The sequence below is a fragment of the Schistocerca gregaria genome, chromosome 1 (genome assembly GCF_023897955.1).
Source record: "Schistocerca gregaria isolate iqSchGreg1 chromosome 1, iqSchGreg1.2, whole genome shotgun sequence".
Classification (NCBI taxonomy): Eukaryota; Metazoa; Arthropoda; class Insecta; order Orthoptera; family Acrididae; genus Schistocerca; species Schistocerca gregaria.
The window spans coordinates 1,066,983,928-1,067,005,873 of NC_064920.1; the positions used below are offsets into that span (position 1 = coordinate 1,066,983,928).

Genomic DNA, 21,946 nt, shown 5'->3' on the forward strand with positions numbered 1-21,946 from the left:
GGGTCTTTCGGCATACTTATGCGAAATAAGTTACATTTATTTGCGTTCAGGTTTAAGTGCCACTCCCTACACTATGTGTCGATCCTTTGCAGGTGTCGCTGAATTTTGCACTTTATTCTGATAATTCAAGATACATATATTATTGATGCGCTTATTACATGGTATTCAATACTCGTATATGCAAGTACCAGATTCACAACACGAAAACATATAGTGAGTGAGAGGAAGTTTAACAGCTACTTAGTAACAGAACCTGGATTTACTGACTGACTCTGAACGCTTCGAAATAATATTCTACCATCTGCGAACTGTGGCTCCATTCGAGACTGGAATCCCTCTCCATCACGATAATGCTCGTCTACAAAAAAAAAAATGCAACAGTTAAATAAATAAATTATACCTGAGAATTTATAACCATCCCTCTCTTAGCCCCTGTCCCTCGACAATTCAGTACTATCTCAAAAAATTGGCAGCATATAACAGAAAATCTTAAGAGTTGCACTGGCTAAAATATGATGCCAAGAAATTTTATGTATGTAGTTACATTCTGCAGTATCAAAGTATTTAGGAACAACCTGGTGATTCAAGTAAATTTTTGAAATAATTACTATATTTTCTTCTTTCTCTCAAAAGGAGAGAGTTAAATTGACATCAGGTGCTCCCTATTGACGAAATTTTTAACTTCTTAGCAGATCATGCGCGGGGCAAAAACCCCGAATCTTCGTCGTCCGTGACCAAATGCTCTACTGGCTGACCTGCCAATTATCGAGGCACGACTCACGACCCTCCGTTCTAGGTTTCCTTCCGTCAATAGCTCTCCTGCTTTCCAAAATTTACAGAGCTCTCCTTCTGGGACTAGCACTCCTGGAAGAAGCACATACTCATAGTTTTCATCTTTCAGGAAATTCCAAATCAGCGCACAGTGAAAATTCATTCTCTAATATTTTCTCTTCAGCTGTATTTATTGTTGTTAGTTTTGTATTAAATCTATTTCGATGACAGACAGCTTCTTGTTCAGGTGCCTTGACAGGAATAATAATCAATCGAAAACGTCAAAACAGAAGTTGTCTCACAGTAACCCGGAGTATACTCTTCTGATCTTCATGCAGATCTGGAACATGTACCCCGGATTGTATGGGGCAGTACATGTGCTGACACCCATAGACTCGTGCATCCAGTCAAGGCACCGCTGTCTAGCTTCGATACGGACAGCGTGTAAAACTTAACACAAATTAATACAGCTGAAGGACGAAAGATAATTACGCATGTGGTTTTCATTTTATTACTCACCTACCCTTAATTTCGCCGGGTATTTTGAGTGAAGGCACTTCCAACTGGCAGGCAACATTTCTTTATGTGTGAGGAATCCTACGTAATGCCTTTGAGCAAAGTGAATCTTGTGTTGCCGCCGCCTGTTTCGTCACGGACAGGGCAGGGCAGCTCCGGATCCCCCCTGGGGCTGCGGAAATTGGCTGAGTTCCAGCAGGCGTGGGGCGCCTTTTAAACTCTGACGATCGATGTCTTAGAAGCAACGACGCGCGGCTCGCTGCAATGGATGGCCTGTTTACTGCGTGACTGGCCAGCGACGGCTGCGGTGCAATCTGTACGCCGTGTCGCTGCTTCCACGACGGCGCACTCCTAAATAGCCTATCTACAAACAGCGAGCATCTCTTCAACTCTAAGAAACGAGGGCATTGAACTGCGTGGTGTAAACGCTGTATGTTATAAATTAAACAAAATGGCTTCACACGTGATGTTGCACTACGAACAAGAGAAGTCTGAGTATCTTTCTTATCGCATCGGTACAAATTACAGCCTTTTATCGACATGAAGTTCATTCCATACCCGTTTGCGAAACTTCAAATTGCAGCATAAAATAACGTACCCATAAAAATTTCTACCAATTTAAGTCCCTGCGTACAATCTGAAACTAATTCACGCAATGTCACATTTTAAAAGCAATTTAATGCAGCAAACAGAGGCAACACTTACCAACAAGGGTGTGAAAATGGATTCATTTGGAGGACAGAGATTCGAATTCCCATGAAGCAATCCTCATTCAGGTCTCCTGTGCTTTATCTTAATGTAAATACCGGGATGTTCCTTTGAAAAGGTCACGGCCGACTTCTTTCCAAACTCAAACTTACGCTCCGTCTCTAACGACGTCGTCGTCTATACGTTAAAACAATATTTTTTTTTAATATATAGTCCAGAAAGTGATGTTCATGTAATATTTTCATCTGATGATGAGTTTGCAGTGGATCGAGCACTAGTTAACGTTACGCTACATCTTACAAAGTGAAAAAAACCGACTGGCTGCACATCACACCAATATTGACCGCCAATTGAAAATCACAGTTCCAGTTCGTCGTCCACAATGGAGGTAATGAAAATCTGATCTTTCTTCCTTCTTTCATTATGGCCTTGTGTTTGGATATAATGTGACCAATGAAACCATAAAGGCTGTACAGTTATTCTTATTTGTTCAAATGGTTCAAATGGCTCTGAGCACTATGAGACTTAACTTCTGAGGTCATCAGTCCCCTAGAACTTAGAACTACTTAAACCCAACTAACCTATGGACATCACACACATCCATGCCCGAGGCAGGATTCGAACCTGCGACCGTATCGGTCGCGGTTCCAGACTGTAGAGCCTAGAACCGCTCGGCCTCTCCCTCCGGCCTTTTCTGATCTGTAAATGTACTCAAGGAACAATATGAACACTAGAAATCATAAACGTAGAATGATCGCATTAACGGCTATCGTGAAAACAGAACATGAAACGGCGTTCTCACAGCCAACGAGGATAAGAGGAAAGATTCGGGATAGCAAGAAGAAAAAATAAATAAAAAATTAGAGGCTGTGGATACTTAGTGTCGAGATAATGGTGTGCATAAATAAAACCAAATTAGGTTCCGGAGAGACAAGGAAAATATCGAGCAATGAGACCCAAACGATGAGTTCTGCAAGCAAATGAACGTACGGGTAGAATTTCGGTACAGCGTGGCTGATAGTTTCCCTGGTACGGCCTTCACTTCAGGAGAAGAGTCCGCGGCGTGACCCGATACCGATGAGGCCACTTGCTAAGATCCACGCAGAACTTGTCCGCCTCCGCGAAGCCGAGAAATGATGGTGCGCTCCACTTCCGCCTTCGAGTTACGTGGCGGGGTAGGAAGGACTGCAGCCTTCTTCAACCGTCAAGTTAAGAGTAAATAAACTAAATAAAAGAGTCATAGTTCCGACGGCTGCGGACAATCTAATTATACACGCTAACGATAGTTTACGTAAGACCCAAGAGAGGCTCTTTTAAAATCATATTCTCAACTATCCACTATTTTGTTATTGAGGAAACAAAGTTTATATTTTAAAACAGCAATAATTCTCTCTCTCTCTCTCTCTCTCTCTCTCTCTCTCTCTCTCTCTCTCTCTCTCTCTCTGTGTGTGTGTGTGTGTGTGTGTGTGTGTGTGTGTGTGTGTGTGTGTGTGTATATAAGGGAGGGGCGCGCGTGCGTCGAGTCTACGAGATCTCCAAACCGGTGCCGGCAGATGGGATCAGCACTCTCAAGAGCCTTGTTGTGCTTCATTGCAATAATTAATTAAAATATGCAAAAGGAAACTTTTTAACTGAGCTCCTCGATTAACGAAATGTAAATGGGCGGTTACCATTTATATGTCGTTGACGACGAGTACGTAAACAGATAAGTCTGTAGACAGAATATATTTTAGCTGTACTGTATAGTCAGGACAGTATAATGCTGCATTCAATGTTTTTGTTGGATAGGGCACATTATAGAATTCAGTCTTTTTTATTTCAAACAAATTTATTAATTTGCATCCTCTCGGCGTGAAATTATCTGAAAAATAATCAAAGTGAAAAAATATGACATAGAATGCAGCGATATAATTGAAACTTATCATCTAGTCAACTTTATCCAAACTGGACATCGAAATTCAGCTGTCTGTATCCTACTTCCAGGTCATCCGACGTCAGTCCCGCTGAACACCTGTGGGAAATCGTCCAAGGAGAATGCAGCCGTAGCAAACTACGGCCCGTAAAATTCTGCTTAAAAAAAAAAAACACATTTCGTAACGGGAAAAAAACTAACGCTTTCCGTTCACAATGGACGTCCCATGAATGATATAATGAGCAATATTTGTCTGAATAACTCCAGCTACACATTACAAAAACTGCAAATATCTGCTGAAACACAAGAGAAAATGCGCCTGACTTCTACCAGAGAGACATGGTATGGGCGGTGACAAGACGCATCTGACAATATATATTTGAAATAGATTAGAGTCGAGCAAGGAAAAGGGAAATGACCTGTTCAAGAGAGTGCACAGGGTATTAAGCGGTATTTTAGTGTGTTAAATAACACTAATATTCAATATGATGCCAAACTTTAAAGATTTTAGCTTCCTAGTGGATGACTGAAAAGAAGGAAACAGAAAGAAGGGAAAGGCTAAGGAGCGAGAAGCACGTGTAGGTTCCCAACAAAAGGCAACGAATAGATTGAGAGAAAACAGACTATGCGCGAAATAGCGGTCAACGGCCGGCGACACCACGGTGGTGTCGTGAGCATAGGATCGCGCACGGCGACAGCACTTCAGTATCTTTTGCATTCTGTTGGTGTTTTGTTTTAACAATAAGTTACACATGTTAACAAGTTTTTTGTTGTGCACTTTCATCATTGCAGACGAAACGAGACGATACGATTATTTACGATGAATCCGCGGAAGTCTTGCCAGACGTTCCGGACGATTTGGCCTATTGGGAAGAAGACAATGGATATCAATAAAATGAAAGTGAAGTAGAATCGTCGGAAGATGGTGGCAGGCGTCCAAGAAGAATTCGGCGAACGCTACGGTTACCAACTGATTCGCTGAATCAGACGAAGAAGGCATTGCACAGTGATCAGATTTTGATTTACCTAGGAACAGTAATAAATTTGAAGGACCTCCGGGTCCAAACATATTTCCCAAAGATACACACAGCGTCGAGGATATTGTCGAATCATATATTGGGAACGATCTATTTGAATGTATTAGCAACGAAACCAACAAGTACTACAGTTAAAATTGCAATAGAAGGAAACTGGATTTTAAAAATGCCAAATTTGCCGATGTTATGGGACCCGAACTTAGAAAATGGTTTGGGCTTGCTATCCTTACGGGAATTGTAAAAAAAAGCAAGAATCGATGATTATTGGTCAACAAATCCGTCGATAAACACACCGTTATTTCGTAAAACGATGTCCCGCAACCGATTTAGACGAATATTATCATTTTTACATTTTTCCGAAAACAACAATAAACCGGATAATGTCGACCGGCTTTTCAAAATGAAACTCATAATTGATTATTTTTCCAAAAAAAGTTTAAATACACAAATATTTGAAACAAACAAATTTTGTACTTATTTATTTATGGAAATCTTCGAAATTTCATGTAAGTAGGGGAACAGGGTTGCGAACTCATGAGGACTAAAAATGAGATTAGTAACACCTGACAATTTATAATCTCCCGATAATGTCAAGAACGGCATGCGACAAGCCGTGTAATCCGGATTAGCGCTGCCGGCGCCGAGCGAATCAATTTGTATGAAACGTGAGGACGGCAAAGTGGTAAAACAATATGCAAGAATACATCCAAAAACTGCTGAAGAAACAATATTTCGAAATGAACTGGCTAGGGTTGCAATGAGTGTAGATCGTGAACGACGGCGATCGCAGGTGCACTAACAAAAGAGTGTACGAGAACAGCACAGCGGAAGGCGCCGAGATTACGGTTTGGCAGGAGAAGCATTCCTTTATGATTTCACTAAAATGTACAACAAACACTTTGTTTTCTTTTGTCCAAAACTGAAATGGTGAGCCCGTGGCTGTGTACAATTAATGTAGGTTAATTCTTACAAAGAAGAAGACAGCAACCAGCCACTATTAATACTGCTATTTATTAAGTAAATAGCACCGTAACCGGTTTCGAACTGACAAGTTCACCATCAGACGGCTGTTCACAAGATTTACAAGATGCACTTTACAGCGGAAGAATAAAAATCGAAAGCTAACGAAACCGGTTACGGCGCTATTTACTTAAATAAATAGCAGTGTTAATAGTGGCTGATTGCTGTCTTCTTCTTTGTAAGAATCAACCTACATTAAACACTTTGTTACTGGCAAAATCGGCCAAATGTGCCAGGTCTGATGTGACACGAAGTAGGCAAAGCAGAGTTTTCTTTCACTACAATTCAACTGTATTGCGAATATAATGACTTAGTTTAGCTATGTAACTTTTGTATTTATGAGTTTATTTTTTATATTCAGGTTTGATGGGAACTGGCTGGCTCTGAACGAGCGAAACGAGTGTAAATCCGGGTATATATACACTGATTGCTCCGCAAAACTGAAGGACGAACCAGATAAACATACTGAAATGAAAGAAAGTCGCGCACAGACAGCTGGACGTCACGTGACGTGAGGTCAGCGTGACTGTAATGCCAAATGGGTCTGGCCCCGTACAAGAGACAGCTGAAGAAACGGAAACAAGGTAGTGTGTGTGTGTGTGTGTGTGTGTGTGTGTGTGTGTGTGTGTGTGTGTGTGTGTCAACCAGCTGCGCTGCACTGTGGTGGTGTTTTTCATTACAAAACGGCCCGATGACAACACCTGTCTGATTTCATACGGGGAACAATCGCCGCCCAGGAGTTTGTCCGCTGTATTGTGCAAATGCAAGAAGGAGCCCACGTTAAACGGCGGGTGCAACTGAAACCACATTTAATCCCTTAACGCCTGAATAAATATCTTCATTGGAGAACAAAATTAAAAATTATGTCGCTCTAGAAATACTCGAAACACTCAGGAGATGACGGTACATGTCAGGAGAGTTGGTAACTTCGTGTAGAATCTGTACCTACTGGCATAGGCGCCCGAGAACAGTTACCCTCCCACTTATTTGAGTCGCAATGGTATGATGCGAATTCGCGACGTCTGGCGTTGAGAGTGTTAACAGCATGGCAAGGCACGCAATCTCTCCACACTGGAAAGACGACTGCATGAGAGTGTTCTCTTTGGCCGATGACCAGTACATTGCGTTCCACTGACACCCGCAACTCGGCGGCGCCGTTTGCGAAGGTGCCAAGCGCACAGGGGCTCGATAGAAGAAAGAGTAGGGTCCCTTGCTCTTCTCGGATGATAGCAGATTCAGTCCGAGTAGTGATTCTGGACGTGCCCTCGTATGGTAAGTGGTGGGAACACAAAATGTACGCATGAAGAAACTTTGTTGAATTTGATCGATTTGGTGGTCCTGAGTGTTTGTGCGCGATTTTTTTTCTTTTTTTTTTTTTCTTCTTCCGGTGGGGGGTGGGGGAGGAGTGGTGCTGTTTGGGCGTACTGACCCCAAAATCTTTCAACAACGGAACAGTCACAGATAAAAGTTATTTTGACTCTGCACTCCTTCCCAATGTGCGTCTTCTCAGGTGTGCTTTCGACCCTGACTTCATTTTAATGGGCACCTATGTGCGACCACATCGAAAAGCGCGGGTGACGCGGCTCTCGGAGCGAGAGACTATTCGGCGAATCGCCCAACTTAAATCCTGCCGAGCAGCTGTGGGATACGTTGAGGAGCCATACTGCAGTGCGTCCACATGCAGCAACGACTATCAGGCAGCCGTCAACCGTGAAGTTGGAGAAACGGAACGCCCTACAACAAGACCACCTTACCAACCTCGTGGACAACATTAGAGCACGTCGCAGAGCATTCATTGCAGTCCGTGGTGATCACACACCCTATTAAGAACCGTGTCTCTCCTTTTGAATGTCCAGTGCACCCTCATAAATCGCTGTGACTTCAGTGTAACTGTATTTGAATAAAGGAGTCTTTTCTGTTTGTCTCAATGCGTATTTCTTTCAGTTGCCTTCAGAACTATACTTCAGCAGTTCTTTCTACGCCTGGGCTCAATTTCATCGAGATATGGTACTTGGCAGTGACACATCATGCGAAAGTTACTTTCGCCCTTAACCCTCTACCCACAAAGTGGATTGGAAGGAGATGAACAACAAGGTCGGGTGGAATACCGCCAACTGAAATACTTTGGTATTTTTAAGCGTAATTAAATGTACCCTACTTGATATTACTAAATCAAATGGTTGTTGATAATGCTGGAAAAAAGAAACAACACAAATGCAACATTTTATTGCAAAAAGTAAAACTTAACTATATGCCCAAAAATCTTCAATCTTCCATGCATTATTGTACTGCTTTGTATTGTATTGTGTTGTGTTGTATTAACAGGTAGGTACTTTCATCACAAACAACTCTACTCCAAGAAGGTAGAAAATTTACTGTAAAATAAATCAGAACTAACAAAAATGGAATGAGTACCATTATTACTTTCCTACATGCTAAGACAATTGGAACATGTTTACCACACAAATATCGATGGCATCTTGTACAAATGGAATAACTCTACGGTTTTTTTGTTGCAATTCCCATGGAAAACCAAAGTTCTCTTGGTAGACGAGAATTATAAGCTCAAGCATGTTAGGAGCGATTCAATTTTGGAAGTAAAAATGCATTAATACCAGCCCCATCCAAAACTCCGTAAAAATACTGGAATGGCCACCTACAAGTTATAAACCTGATCCTCTTCTCGTGACATACTTGGTCGAAAACGTCCACTCCGCAATCTGTCATATTGTAAAATTCAATTTGGGTTTTTACGGGTGCGCATGCATTCCAGGTGAATCACGCATGGATTATGGACGTTCGTTCCTCTAAAATGAGTAGCTGAAACATCAATAAAGGTCATTGGTTACAACTATTTCAGTATTTTGTTTGATATTCGGTTGCAGTTATATTTAACCTAAAACGTTTGCATTTAAAGTCCGCCTAAGTATCTTTTAATAGGACCCACCACACTAGTAGCACCGAGTGCAAATTTAGTTCAAAATGACACTAAGGTCCTCAAGTGCAGCAATGTCACGAATGATTATGGCACAGTTTTCGAGTTTCCCTTTTTCCATCTATATTAAGAGATCTGGTCTATAAAGTAAGGGGATTGCTTGTACAGAAAACGGGGATGACTGCGCTGTTGCTGCAGTAATGATGATCAGTAAAGTTTCCGAACTTCTATAATACCACCACCACCACCACCACCACCACCTCCTCGTTAGTGGCGTCCACTGCTGGGTAAACGCTTCCTCCAGTCTTTTCATGCACTGCCGTCCCCATCTAAACGCATATGATTAATACGTGGATGACTCCACATCGATGTCGTCGATCATCAGTTCCGATCTCTCTTCGCTGATTTACGATCGCTTATTATAACACTCTACACTATTCCTATACCTGTATATCTAGAAGACGCGTCCCGGAAAGCTTGTGTTAACGGCACTGGAGTAACCACACAAATGTTCTTCGTTTATCGAAGTAGCGAGTGCAAACGGAGTATTACGCGATGTCGACTGGCAGGGCGGTACGGCAGATGCCACGTAGGAAACTTAACGGACGATGGCGACGGTTGGGGACCTACTGGTCACACACAGCAGACGTCTGCCTCCGAACAATGCCATCAACGGTCAAAGCCCGCCTGTTCCCCAGTAAACGCCCATCGGTAGGTTTCGTTCTAATATAACTAGAAGAATATCTGCACGTAAACTTCTGAGCTGTGGAAGTATAATTACGACCGCGCTCCTACAGGCACAGAAAATGAAACGTACAACAGAAAGGGGGGAGGGAGGGAGGGAGGGAGGGAGGGAGAGAGAGGGAGAGGGAGAGAGAGAGGGAGGGAGGGAGAGAGAGAGGGAGAGGGAGATGAGCCAGGTGTGCTCACGGCCTTATCACCGGCAGCCCGGAGAGAACACGACTGTTCACTACAACGCTGCAAACCACCTCCCAACTTCTGCAAACTACATCGGAGAGAGTTCTTAACTGCATTAGGCTCCAGTCGGCCGTAATTTCATCTGCTTCAGACATAACGCTGTTATCTCGTAGACCCTCAGCAACACAATAAAAATAACAGACCAGGTCTTACCACCATTACCACCAGGTAATCGCATAGAAGGCTTGACACAAATCTGTCACAGAAAAAAAAGACATTTCGTTCAAGGAGGTGGCGATTCATTTATAATACAAATTGTTTGTGCAAACAAATGTTCATTTTTTATGTCTATCACAACCGGCTTCGGCCGCAATGGCCACTTTCAGATGTTAAAAGCGGCATTTGGTGAATATATCTTCATGCGCTGCATGTTTGACAATATATAAACGTGTTCATCAAATGCCGCTTTTAGCATCTGCAGATGTCCACTGTGGCCGAAACCGGTTATGATTGTGTCACAAAATAAATGAAACACACGATATGGCGATGTCGTCGAGAGTACACTATTCGACAGCAAACCATATTGCATCTTAACACGATCAAAATATTATGGTATTTAAGGGCATGCCACAATCATAAACCAAATTTGGAGGATAAAAAGCTGGTAATGTAGGTATACTTGGAGACCCAGCTAATAACGCTGCAAACATGTGAGCGAGAAACGCTGACGCCATTCCTGGAGGAAGTCCGCCTCGGTAGCTGCGACGTCAATGCGGCAGATTGTTAACCGAAGCGGACCGGGTTCGATTCCCGCCCCTGCCGGAGATTTTCTCAGTTCGGAAACTGGGTGTTGTGTTATCTTCGTACCTTCATAACTGAGACGAATACGTCTGCATGGCGCCACATGACATTTCTAAGCAGCGCAACTACGAACCAGCGTACGGCTTGGCCCTAATGAATGTTCGAGTTGTCTGAGTGTCGTATCTTCCACTGTTGAGATTGTTGTATGAGCGCGTTCCGAAAGCCAATTAAAAAAAGTCCTGGAAAACGAAAATGACATGAAAGATAAGGTCAAAATGAAACTATGCGGTCGCCTGACGTAATGTGTGATAATAGCTTGGTATTAAAATTTCTATTTATTTACTCGGGTCTGTAACATAAATGGACAATATAAAAAACTAAAATTACCAGCACAACTGATTAGCCCCCATTCTTCGTATTATTTTTGCACCAAGCCTCTCACGATATTGACTGTCTCTTATCAGATGGTAGTCATAAAGCTGTAATTAATAGCAATAAGAGAAAATAAAATTACGCAATTAATGTATGTTTTTGTTTGCAGGTACATGTCTGCTATGGCAGAAAAACTGAAATCTCCGCGCCACAGTACTGTAGCCTATCTGAATGAATATATCTGCATTGTCAGAATAGAAAAAAGCGATCGTAAGTAGGTAATAAAACGTAAAATTATAAACTTTCTATGAAAATTTTTAAAACTTTTAATCTGTCTACATAAAGCGATGATTGGTATCGGTACTTTAACTACCACATTCAGATCTGAGAGCAGACAAACCAGAAGAAAACAAATTTACGTAAAAATTGCTATTGGTTTGCCATTAAATAATTGTAGCGAATTAACATACCGGAAGTAGTATTATAAAGGCACTCGGAAAGTGTACAAGACCGTTGCATCATCCATGGCGTTCTTGTTTTAAATCTTCAGGTAAAATGTGCTATTTACAGCCTAAAACGAACGTAAGGGAGAACGTATCACGTGCTGGCAAACAAATAAGAAAGAAATAATTATGTAGAGTAAAGAGTAGTTCGTTGAACGTAACTCGCTATTTAGGACAGCAATTGAAAAAAAAGAGGCCTTTGCTTAGTACACCGAAGTGCACATATAATGATTTCCGTTAAATTTATAATTATTACGAATAGCTAAACTGTTTGGGCAGGTTAGCCAGTGTGACATTGTATATACCCTGTATATATATTTTATTACTGAATTCAAGTGCAGCTTACATGGTATGTTTCACTATGATTATTTTACTATTCTGAATAATGTAAGTATAATGCGCTGTTAACAAAAAGCAAATATTTTTTGACTTTCTTCTTCCATTTCACAGGCAAATCTCTGCTTACAGCTACCAACTGTAAGTGAAATACTCTCTCTCTCTCACACACACACACACACACACACACACACACACACAGTGCAAGCATTTTGGTTGGTCGGTTTAAAAGAGGGGAGTGGGAGGGACCAAACTGCGAGGCCATCGGTCCTTTGTTCACGTAAAATAAGTACACAAGGGAAAGAAGAAAAGAAAGAAGACGTACAGCACAATAACAGGAGAAAAGAAGAACCAGAAGAACGACAGAAGGGTAACCAACACTACTATGGACAAAACAGGAAAAGAAAACCACAGAGAGAAGCAAGAAACATGTAGAAGGGATAAAAACAAGACCGTGGGTGGCCGACCACGAGAATAAAGGAACAGCTAGCCACTCTGCGACACTAAAACATCCAGCCTAAAAGCATTAGAGTGGAGAACAGAAAGGGACGAAGGTAATGCGCTAAAATTTACACACAATCATAAAACCCACCATTACTTATAAAATGTAAAACTAAATTAGTCGTTGAGGCGATGTGGGCTAACATTAATGTCAACGACTCCGTCAACTGAAGAGTCCGCCGCAGGGCAGCCTCAGAACGACAGTCCACCAAGATACGGGCCACTGTCAGCCTGGCGCCGCACCGACGCTGAGGCGGCTCATCATGGTGCAGGAGGTCACCCAAGCGTGGCCAATGCGGAGCCGACAGAGAACCACCAAAAAATGGATATGATTGTACGGCACTGTTGGCCGGAATGCCCAATTGAGGGAGTTCCGCAGCCGCATTGCAAGTCCTTTTTAGGTGACGCCACATCGGCGACTTGCGAGTCAACGATGAAGGACACACAACACCCAGTCCCTGCCGGGAATCGAACCCGGGCCCCCGAAGTAGGCGGCAGCGCTACCGCTACGCTACGGAGGCGGACGAGAACCACAGAGTCCCTGCGAAAGGCCAGCATGGACGACTCCCACACTTTCGCAGTCTCAATGACACGCAGTTTGTTGTGCATACTGACGTTATGCCATTCCGTCTCCCAAAGCCGCAAAACCTAGCCGTATTACTGAGCGCAAGTCAGTTACAGAGAAGCCGATCTCCACAACCGGTTTCCGTGTAACATGTTTGGTTAGCGGACCAGACCAACACCACTGAACGTCTGGACCATTCCAGGGCATAGATGGACTCCTGGATGCTCGCTACCAAAGGATGACGAGAGTGGCACTGGTCGATAGCTTGTGGGCTACTCAAGAAGTCAGTACACAGAAGAAACGACTCCCCAGGGCATGAACGATGTGCTCAAGAGCACATCCGCTCGGCAGTAAAAACACTGCAGCCATCGGGCATGGAATGCTGTTCAGTATGTCATCCATGGGCATACGCGAAGCCGACGTGATCATCAGCCATCGAGCAGTCGGTGTAAACCACTTCATGGCCTCGGTACTTGTCAAGAATCGAGAGGAAGTGGCAGCAGAGTGCCGCGGGTTTAACTGAGTCCTCAGGGACATGTGAAAGGTCCAGGCGAAGCAGCAGCCTAGGTGTACACCATGGAGGTGTACGTGAACCGACTTCAAGTATAGGTGGTAAAGGCAGGACTCCAGTTCGAAAAGAAGGGATCGAACACTAACTGCAATTGGAAGCCTTTTGGACGCTAGTAACCGGACTCGTAAAAGCTCCTGTCGGTAGGCGAACGACACAGTGGTGCAGTGGGCCGAGTAAACGCAATGTTGAGGGCGCCGCCGAACCATAAACCACACTCCCATAGTCAAGGCGGGATTGAACGAGGCTCTGTAGAACTGCAGCAGCGTAAAGCTATCTGCACCCCAGTTGGTGTTGCTCAGGCATCGGAGGGCATTGAGGTGCTGTCAGCACTTCCGCTTAAGCTGACGAAGGTGAGGAAGCCAAGTTAATCGGGCGTCGAAAACCAGTCCTAAGAATCGATATGTCTCCATTACTGTGAGAGGATCGTCATTAAGGTAACGTTATGGTTCTGGATGAACGGCACGACGCCGACCAAAGTACGTAACACAAGACTTTGCGGCCGAAAACTGGAAACCGTGGGTTAGGTGGATAGCTCCCTGTAGGCGTCGCTCAGCAACACCAGCACTGTTGGAAGCGGGCCTCGGAGACCCCACTCGTATAATGCGGCAAGGATATGATGTCGCCAAATGGTGTGATACACTTTTCGTAAATAAAAAGAGACAGCAATCAGGTGTTGGCGTCTGTCAAAGGCTGTTCGGATGGCAGACCCGAGGGACACCAGATTATCAGTGGTAGAGCGACCCTGGCGAAAGCCGCCCTGACACGGAGCCAGTAGGCCAGGTCACTGCAGGACCCAACCCAATCGCCGACACACCATACGTTCCAGCAGCTTACAAAGAACATTAGTGAAGTTGATGGGCCGACAGCTATCCACATCAAGCGGGTTTTTATCGGGTTTGAACACCGGAATGATGGTGCTCTCCCGCCATTGCGATGGAAAGAGGCCATATGTTTTATCATCTGACTGCAGATCCGATCTGGCCCAGGAGCAGTGTCGGCGCAATGTGCAAGGATACTGAGAAACTCCCACTCTGTAAATGGGTCGATATAGGATGTACTAGGCTTCATCGTGTTTCATCCGCCCTGATGCCACTCACTCGGACCAGAGGCCCCTCCCCACGGGCGCCACTAAGCCGCAGCATCGGCCACCTGCAAGATGGCCATTGCCAGGAGTCCCGATGCCCCATGGCGACGGGCATCTACTCCTTGGCATACGTGGGTAGTTAACGGCGCAGGCATCAGTAGAGCGATCTCTGTGGGGTCAGGGGGCGACAACTAACAGGATACATGGCGGCCCCCACAACGGACTGGCTACCGTGCTCGATATCAGGTGCAAACAAGCAAACAAGCCCATAATCATTGTCTGTATAGGAAACGATACTGCACAGTTGATGGAAAAATACACACCCAGTTGGAGAATGAGCAGAAGTGCAGATCCACGTCGACGAAGCATGCGATAGGTATAAAAAGTGCATGAGCGACACGATGAACCACGTAAGGCGTCCTTCCCCCAATTGGCTCGCTCTTCGGGAAAATTTTAAATAATGGATGTCAAACCCTACAGGGGACCATCACAGAGGCCGAAACGTGCGAGTCTCCTTTAAGTCGCCTCTTATAACAGGCAGAAATACCTCGGGCCTATTCTAGCCCCCCGGAACCGCAGGGGGGGGGGGGGGAGCAGGCTTTTTGTTTGAACTGCTGTCATAGATAGCGTGATTGGTTCGACGAACTAGCCTTTTCACTAAATAATTTTTATTCTGATTTGTTTGCCAGTACAGAACACATTTTCTCTTACGTTCGTTTTAGGCTGTACATGGCACATTTTACCTTAGATTTAAAATAAGAATGTTATGGACCATGCAGCGGTCTTTTACAGAGCGTGTGCATTTATAATATTGCACGTGGTATGTTAATTCCCTACAAATATTTTTTAGAGTACGCCAATAATTTTTACTCGGTTTGTCTGTTCTCGAGCTATAGGTGGTAGTTAAGTTCCTCCGGCGATATGACGGGACGCGGGGATTTCATCGTGTACTAGGACTAGCGAATACTCGTAAACGCACAAAAAAATTGCTTAGCTTTATTTCAGTAGTAGTTGAAACTTCATCACTACCCCTCGTGCGTGTCCCAAATGTAACGTGTTAACCAGCTTAGCGGTCTCTGTGGCATCTCAGAATCCAGTAAATCACATACCACACCATGGTTCGATACCATGCAATTCTTTGAGTGTCTGAAGCTCTCCGTGATCTGAACAGTGTAGGATTATGGTGGATTTCAACCACTAGATGATGTGGCTCTCTCTCTCTCTCTCTCTCTCTCTCTCTCTCTCTCTCTCTCTCTCTCTCTCTCTCTCTCTCTCTTTCTCTTTCTGATATATTGGGGTGTCATGTCTATAAGTGTAACGGTTCATCTACACAGCACAGGGCATGGCTTAATCACTTTCCTGCCCCATTCGCAAATTGAGTGAACCAAAAATTATTGCCTGTTCTCCCCTGTAAGACCCCTTACCTCCGTTATTTTGTCGTGAGTGTTCTTAGGCACGATGAACGTTGGAGACAGTGGAAGCGTTCTGCAGTCAGTTACAAATGATGGTTCACTAAACTTCGTTAGTAGAAGATCGCTTTCTTTCCCTCCAAGGTTTCCCAACCAAGTCCAGGAACGTTTCCGTAACACACTCGTACTGATCGAACCGACCACAAGTAAATTTAGCAGCACGTCTTTGAATTGTTTCGATAGCTTCCTTTAGTTGGACCAGTCGGTAATACCAGGCACTTGCAATATTCAAGAATTAGTCACACAAGCGACCTGTAAAGAAGTCCCGTTTACAGGTACGCTAGACTATTAGGAAAGTCTTGCAGGAAATGGTAGTCGGCCATACGCCTCCCGCAAATCCGCCGGCATACTGACTGTGCATTCGAAGGATGAGAGTTGAGCGTCCCGAGCACGAGTTTGCTAGCCTTTCCGAACGTGCATAGCAATATCTATTCTGAACGTGTGTTGGAACGTTGAACAATGAGATAAATGAACGGCATCTCCGTCACATGCTCGCCGTCTCTCTTCAATACAATCGCAAGATGCCAAACTGGGTTTTGGAAGCCCACATGTATATATAAGTCGTTTCTAAGCACCAAAAATGAAGAGTCTCTGGAAGAGCTGCCCGTAACTGTATGATTCGTTGTAATAAAACGGAGGGAAACGTCATATTGGTGGTTAAAGAATTTTTGGAACCTGCGCACTACGAAAGTATGTCATTTCATGGCAACAGCACACTGATTATCCATAAGAAATGCAATGCAATGTTCTTGTGACAATGTGTTATAATTAAATGCCAGTTAATAATATAAAAACGATTAAAGCTTTCAGTAGAAGGGAAGATGCAAAGGTGACAGTGAAGATGCCTCTCGAATGGGGGACGTTGTTAACTGTTCCCATATGCTGCTGTTAAGGATCGAATATCATTCCTCATTCTATGAATGCTGTACCTGATGGGTGCAATTAGCTGCCATCTTATTTATGTCCGTTCACTGTAAGCTACTCAATTTTGTTACTGTTTTTGAGGAATAAAAAAACTACTGTTGCAGAACTGTAAGGTATCGGGTGATGTGTTCCTGGTTCGCGTCTCCCTGGATACTTTTTTTTTGTTTACTTGCTTTCGCGTTTTCCAATAGATCCGATACTTTCTTGTTAGTATAATAAAAGTATATTCTATAACTTTCTGTGTTACGTAAATAGATGTGTGCCCTTCTTGAGGAGTGAGTCTGTTCGACCGGTTTAACCGACAATGACAGTTAGCACTACCTGCAATAACATATCTCTCACTTTCTCGTCTTAAGTTTTGCATTTCACGTGTTGCAAAGATTCTCCTGCTGAATAGGAACAGATATCAAGTAAGAATGACCTCAGGATTTGACCAAAATGTGAAAATGATAAATTGTTACCTTATATGGAGGACTACTGTAAATTTGTATCGCACTATTCGTAATGGATTTATTATAAGCCGATGTCCTCATTGGGTGGACATGATACTTTCCTTTTCGCCTTGTAACAAGCCATGGATACTGAAGTGTACTACAAACAGAACAACATGACTAGCATATAGACACGGGTGTATGTCCTCCTTAATAAAGCTAACATCGGAATTTAAAACCCGTCCACTTCGTAAACAGTTCCACACGCTAGCCAGATACAGCCGACAGCAGCAAAAGGTGTTTTTTATATCAGTAAAAAAATCATTTTAATTATGAACAAATTTTAAAAACGAAGTAAATTCTGAACAAGTCTCAAAAATATGGGGTGATCTCGTATGAGTTAGTCTCTTTACAACGAGACTTTCCTAGCCACAAATTAACCACGGGGAAACATAAGATACAGCTGATTTTATGAGACTGTTGACAACTTTCGTTCAACAAAAACGCAAACGAACTTGCACACTTTGAACAATACACTAAGGACACACCGCTTTAAGGCCGATACTCTCTAATTTCGCCCGATGGTTAAACAGCACAATTCTTTTTCTTTCTTTTTTTTATCCTTGACCTGAACTACATCCAAGAGGAGTTCAATGTCTCTGTCTCCTTCCAGCTGCCGTTCTCATTTCGTGAAAAGATGGCGAGAATCCAGTTTAAAAAAGGGATAGAAGTCATGTTATGTTTGTGTAGTTCCGACGTGTGCAGTCTGAAAACAGCCGCTTGACGCAAAAGAACCAAAAAGTACGGCAGAGGAAGAAGTCTTTCTAGTCACAGTAAAGTTGTGAAAAGCGCGGAGCAAGTGCAGGAAAATCCGCCGGGCATTCAAGCCCAGACCATTCAACGGACTTCCTGAGCGCTGCAAACGTCAAGAGAGACAGTTCGTAAGGCGGCCCAAAAGAATTCGCTTCTCTATGCATGCAAAGTGCGGATTCTGCGGCGAGCTACCGGGCCATCACCGGCCTGCCTGCGAGATTCACACACGAATCGACATACCTCAACTTCTTGTCACACAACCTCGTACCCAATCACATTACGGTTATAGTGTGCGGTAAAATTATTTCTTCTCTTAATGTAGCGGTTTCACTAAATACCAACGCATGAATTTATGAAAGAAGCCCTACTTGTAAAGCCTGCAATCAAAATTGGTTTTCAAACACCTAACATCTCCACTGCACTGATAAAGCAATGTTCAACGGTTACCGGACGTTCTTTCAACATGAAAGGATCAGGTGGACTGCCTGACCACGACAATGAAGTCATTCGGAATCGCGCTATTACGTTGTAGTAGTAGTTGTAGACACATCGACTTTGCGTACGTGAATTACAACATCTGTAAGATCCACGTATCTTTCATCACATCACACAAAATTCCCCCCCCCCCCCCCATATATATTACACTATGTGATCAAAAGTATCCGAACAACCCCCTAAACATACATTTTTCATATTACGAGCATTGTGCCGCCACCTACTGCCAGGTACTCCATATCAGCGATCTCAGTAGTCATCAGACATCGTGAGAGCAGAATGGAGCGATCTGCGGGAAAACATGGACTTCGAGCGTGATAAGGTGATTGGCCCCCCATGAACCATGGACCTTGCCGTTGGTGGGGAGGCTTGCGTGCCTCAGCGATACAGATGGCCGTACCGTAGGTGCAACCACAACGGAGGGGTATCTGTTGAGAGGCCAGACAAACGTGTGGTTCCTGAAGAGGGGCAGCAGCCTTTTCAGTAGTTGCAGGGGCAACAGTCTGGATGATTGACTGATCTGACCTTGCAACATTAACCAAAACGGCCTTGCTGTGCTGGTACTGCGAACGGCTGAAAGCAAGGGCAAACTACAGCCGTAATTTTTCCCGAGGACATGCAGCTTTACTGTATGATTAAATGATGACGGCATCCTCTTCGGTAAAATATTCCGGAGGTAAAATAGTCCCCCATTCGGATCTCCGGGCGGGGACTACTCAGGAGGATGTCGTTATCAGGAGAAAGAAAACTGGCGTTCTACGGATCGGAGCGTGGAATGTCAGATCCCTTAATCGGGCAGGTAGGTTAGAAAATTTAAAAAGGGAAATGGATAGGTTAAAGTTAGATATAGTGGGAATTAGTGAAGTTCGGTGGCAGGAGGAACAAGACTTCTGGTCAGGTGACTACAGGGTTATAAACACAAAATCAAATAGGGGTAATGCAGGAGTAGGTTTAATAATGAATAGGAAAATAGGAATGCGGGTAAGCTACTACAAACAGCATAGTGAACGCATTATTGTGGCCAAGATAGATACGAAGCCCACACCTACTACAGTAGTACAAGTTTATATGCCAACTAGCTCTGCAGATGATGAAGAAATTGAAGAAATGTATGATGAAATAAAAGAAATTATTCAGATAGTGAAGGGAGACGAAAATTTAATAGTAATGGGTGACTGGAATTCGAGTGTAGGAAAAGGGAGAGAAGGAAACATAGTAGGTGAATATGGATTGGGGCTAAGAAATGAAAGAGGAAGCCGCCTAGTAGAATTTTGCACAGAGCACAACTTAATCATAGCTAACACTTGGTTTAAGAATCATGAAAGAAGGTTGTATACGTGGAAGAACCCTGGAGATACCAAAAGGTATCAGATAGATTATATAATGGTAAGACAGAGATTTAGGAACCAGGTTTTAAGTTGTAAGACATTTCCAGGGGCAGATGTGGACTCTGACCACAATCTATTGGTTATGACCTGTAGATTAAAACTGAAGAAACTGCAAAAATGTGGGAAATTAAGGAGATGGGACCTGGATAAACTGAAAGAACCAGAGGTTGTACAGAGTTTCAGAGAGAGCATAAGGGAACAATTGACACGAATAGGGGAAAGAAATACAGTAGAAGAAGAATGGGTAGCTCTGAGGGATGTAGTAGTGAAGGCAGCAGAGGATAAAGTAGGTACAAAGACGAGGGCTGCTAGAAATCCTTGGGTAACACCAGAAATATTGAATTTAATTGATGAAAGGAGAAAATATAAAAATGCAGTAAATGAAGAAGGCAAAAGGGAATACAAACGTCTCAAAAATGAGATCGACAGGAAGTGCAAAATGGCTAAACAGGGATGGCTAGAGGACAAATGTAAGGATGTAGAAGCTTATCTCACTAGGGGTAAGATAGATACTGCCTACAGGAAAATTAAAGAGACCTTTGGAGAGAAGAGAACCATGTGTATGAATATCAAGAGCTCAGATGGCAGCCCGGTTCTAAGCAAAGAAGGGAAGGCAGAAAGGTGGAAGGAGTATATAGAAGGTTTATACAAGGGCGATGTACTTGAGGACAATATTATGGAAATGGAAGAAGATGTAGATGAAGACGAAATGGGAGATACGATACTGCGTGAAGAGTTTGACAGAGCACTGAAAGACCTGAGTCGAAACAAGGCCCCCGGAGTAGACAACATTCCATTAGAACTACTGACAGCCTTGGGACAACCAGTCCTGACAAAACTCTACCAGCTGGTGAGCAAGATGTATGAGACAGGCGAAATACCCACAGACTTCAAGAAGAATATAATAGTTCCAATCCCAAAGAAAGCAGGTGCTGACAGATGTGAAAATTACCGAACTATCAGTTTAATAAGCCACGGCTGCAAAATACTAACGCGAATTCTTTACAGACGAATGGAAAAACTGGTAGATGCAGACCTCGGGGAGGATCAGTTTGGATTCCGTCGAAATGTTGGAACACGTGAGGCAATACTAAACTTACGACTTATCTTAGAAGAAAGATTAAGAAAAGGCAAACCTACGTTTCTAGCATTTGTAGACTTAGAGAAAGCTTTTGACAATGTTGACTGGAATACTCTTTTTCAAATTCTGAAGGTGGCAGGGGTAAAATACAGGGAGCGAAAGGCTATTTATAATTTGTACAGAAACCAGATGGCAGTAATATGAGTCGAGGGGCATGAAAGGGAAGCAGTGGTTGGGAAAGGAGTGAGACAGGGTTGTAGCCTCTCCCCGATGTTATTCAATCTGTATATTGAGCAAGCAGTAAAGGAAACAAAAGAAACATTTGGAGTAGGTATTAAAATTCATGGAGACGAAGTAAAAACTTTGAGGTTCGCCGATGACATTGTAATTCTGTCAGAGACGGCAAAGGACTTGGAAGAGCAGTTGAACGGAATGGACAGTGTCTTGAAAGGAGGATATAAGATGAACATTAACAAAAGCAAAACGAGGATAATGGAATGTAGTCAAATTAAATCGGGTGATGCTGAGGGAATTAGATTAGGAAATGAGACACTTAAAGTAGTAAAGGAGTTTTGCTATTTAGGAAGTAAAATAACTGATGATGGTCGAAGTAGAGAGGATATAAAATGTAGACTGGCAATGGCAAGGAAAGCGTTTCTGAAGAAGAGAAATTTGTTAACATCGAATATAGATTTATGTATCAGGAAGTCGTTTCTGAAAGTATTTGTTTGGAGTGTAGCCATGTATGGAAGTGAAACATGGACGATAACTAGTTTGGACAAGAAGAGAATAGAA

At 43.3% G+C, this 21,946-nt stretch overlaps 1 protein-coding gene across 2 annotated transcripts in view; it reads right to left on the reverse strand.

Annotated features, from left to right (window-relative positions):
* LOC126281408 (zinc finger SWIM domain-containing protein 8 homolog) overlaps positions 1–21,946 on the reverse strand; it is a 463,855-nt gene that overhangs the window by 267,954 nt on the left and 173,955 nt on the right. The gene's annotated exons all lie outside the window — the stretch shown is intronic.